Here is a 3,205-nt window from a genome sequence, read left to right as displayed (position 1 = left end):
CCTGCTCTCACTGGGGGTGAGGAGCTCTACCAGTCGACTCTTGGTCATGGGCTTTCCTCCGACAGATTTCTAGTGGCCCACCCCTTGTTACAAAGAGGCAGCTGGCAGAAAGATCTCACTCCAGCAAAAAGCTAAATTTTTTTTTTTTACTGAAATAATCGGGTGAAATAATCACTCTGGCGATAGCACACAGGCTCTGGGTCCTGCCTGCTACGTAACAAGTTTGCTCTGATAGACTAGGCCAAGGCCATGCTATAAATTTGCTCTTACATACAAATTACACACTTCTAGATATAAACCAGATAGTTTAAATATATTCTTCATTGAAATTGCTAGCATCCCCCCAATCTTCATTTGGGATGGTTTCATACAGATCCAGCCAGCCAGTGCTTCAAGCAAGTTAAGGTTGCAGAAAGATTCACAAGTTGTAGAGGAGGAGTGGAAAAAAAGCTTTGGGTGAACAGGAGCAGAGAGGAGCTCAGCTCTGCAGCTAGACCCTTCTCCTTGGACAGGCTTGCTAAACATCCTCTTCTAATGAAGCATCCTTCTCAGGGAGAAGTGATGCAGGTTTGAAGAAGTGCTGGAACAGCCACTGCTGGGTCCTCTCAGCTTTACAATGCCCACAGAGCTGTTCCCTGATCCAGCAGAGTCCCTTTGCTCTTGTGCTGGACTCTGTCTACATCTCGCTTCACGGGGAATAGCCTCCATCTTGTTCACCTTCCATAAAGACGCCCAGATATTTGAGTTGTCTCCTTGAATCCTCCGTTACTTGTCAAGTAACGGTGACGGGCAGTCTCCTGGCTGAGCTTTGGGAACCATCTCTCTTGCCTTTGGTCGTGGGAACACCCAGCTGTGGTCGTGCCAGGATGATAGGTAGGGATGGAGGGCTGTTGGATACACTTTTTGTTTATCCCATTAAAAACGTTACTGAGGAAGAGCCAGGTGCTGACCCTGCTGTAATACCTGGGAACTAAGATGGGACGGAAGGGAGACAGTTCAGCTACTCTGCAGTCAATCTCAGGAGACCAAAGAAAGGAAGTCTCTGACAATCCCCAGAGGATCTCACATGGATCACCCTCAACATTTGTCAGCACCTCCCTGAGGAGCCTCCTCCAATCTTCACTCCCACCCAACCCCTCCGCAGCCAGGGCAGGGGCTTCCTGTCATGTGTTCCCAGCAAACTCCAAGCAAATCTTTTGTAAGGCCAGGCCTCATGTTTTGGGGAACAAAGGGAGCCTCAGGCAGGGATTCTGCCTCTTTTAACATAGAGGAATTAGTCATCCTCCAACTGTTGTAACTTGGAGGCACACCATGGAGAACATATGCTCTGCGAGACCTAGGTGTTTGAGGTTTAACCTAACCCTGTCCTTGGGAAACAAGCAGATCTCCACTCCCCTTAGTGTAAATCAGATAACGTGTTTATCATAAGAGACAGGAACCACCATGAGAATTTCCTGCTTCTAGCACTACATTAATTCTGGTAGAAGTCAAATCCCACCTGTAGCTTATTGGCCTTTGACTGTCCACACTACCTCCTGTGGATTCTCCTTGCAAACAGGAAGGAGGGATTTAATGTAGGGCAAAATTATAGCTTGCTTCATTACTCATGCTACATCCTGCATGGAATTAAAGGCTGCCAAGAGATTCCGCCAAACACGATGCCAGGGTCCAAGGTAGGTACACCAACAAGCTCTGAGTGCCCTGACCAGCCTCATCTGGGGCCTCCACCCATTGCATTTAAGGAGATGCATTTAAGCCCAAACCTTTCTCCCCACTCCTAATCCCTGCTGAAGGGGCTACAGAAGCCCACAGCACTGCGAGCTCCCGCTGTAGCCAGAAGGTCCTGCAGGGTTTGGAGGTCAGCCTTGAGCCACAGGATGAGTTCTGTGGGCAAAGTCCCGCACAGGCTGAAAGTCAGCCTCTGTAGAGCTCAGCTCAGGGCCCAAAACACCCGAGCAAATTAAGGGAGCTGCAAGAGCAGGGGTGCACCACCAGAGCAAGCCAGAAGCCAAAGGTATCAGCAAGGCAGGATGGGGGTCGAGAGCTCACCACAAGCAGCACAGCCCCACAGGACCCAAATGAGAGGAGCAGAGCAGGTTTGGTGGCAGCTGCCAGGGACAGCCACAATCCAGATCCTCAGGTCAGTCCAGAGTCACACAGCAGGTCCACGGCCAGGATGTCAAGAGCTACAAGCCCAAGTCCAGCACGCACCCACTGCAGCTCAAACAAGGACCAAAGCAAATGGCATCTGATTAAATGCAGCTCCCGCGCCAAGGGGCGGAGGGTGTGTGGGTGGGGGCCCCACATGAGCCCGGTCAGGGCAATTAAGTGTTCTCCGGGCCCTGGCACACTAACATGGGTAGGGTGGGACAGACTCTCTGCACAGTCCTAAGAGGCTGTGGTGTCATGCAGTGAATCATGAACACCCTGGTGACGTGTTAAGAAGTGAAAAGTTAAATGAATCTCATCAAACCAAACTTTGTCTTGTGGCTTAAAATTGCCGTACGGGCATATAGAGATTTTGCTTGTGCTGTTGTTGACAGAGGGCCAGAACGGATACAAACCCCCTCCCCCCCAACTAAAAAGGCCTCAAAAGTCATAAAATTCAGGTGGATTCACTCATTTTCTGTAAAATCTGGACCCTCTGTTGTTGTCCCTGTCTAAAAAAGGGTTCTTGCAACCAAGGCAGAGCGTAGCAGCCTCTCCTATCACAGTTAGGAAAGGAGAGGCAGCCTTGCTGTGCACACAGAGCATGTCTGAACCCAAGCCCACAGCCTGCGTTTGTCTCCCATCCTCTCAAAATAAGCATTCAACAATCCATGGGGAAAGGGGAGGAGAGGAAAAGGGAGCTGACCCGTGCTGGGCTGAGCTGTCCTTGTGCTCCCGCTGCCTCACTTATCCCCTCTGCCCTCTCTGCAAACATTCTGCATTGCCTCCTGCTTTTTCACAAGGTCCCAGGCGTTTTCTGTAAAGCTTTTTTGAACCCTACGCATAACTTACAGAACTGGTATTTACCTTTTGAATTGCCTTCCCTTTCATCAGGACATCATCTTTTATCTTGGCCTTTCTGGAGGATCTGTTTCAGGAAAAATAACATTGTACAGATTATGTTACTTAGAACAACGTATAAACATTAATTCCTTATCATAGAGTCATAAAATCATTTAGGTTGGAAAAGACCTTTGAGATCACCAAGCCCAACCGT

This window comes from Egretta garzetta, unplaced genomic scaffold, assembly GCF_000687185.1.
Source record: "Egretta garzetta isolate BGI_Z169 unplaced genomic scaffold, ASM68718v1 scaffold733, whole genome shotgun sequence".
In the NCBI taxonomy this organism is placed as follows: Eukaryota; Metazoa; Chordata; class Aves; order Pelecaniformes; family Ardeidae; genus Egretta; species Egretta garzetta.
This window is presented reverse-complemented; position numbering follows the sequence as displayed.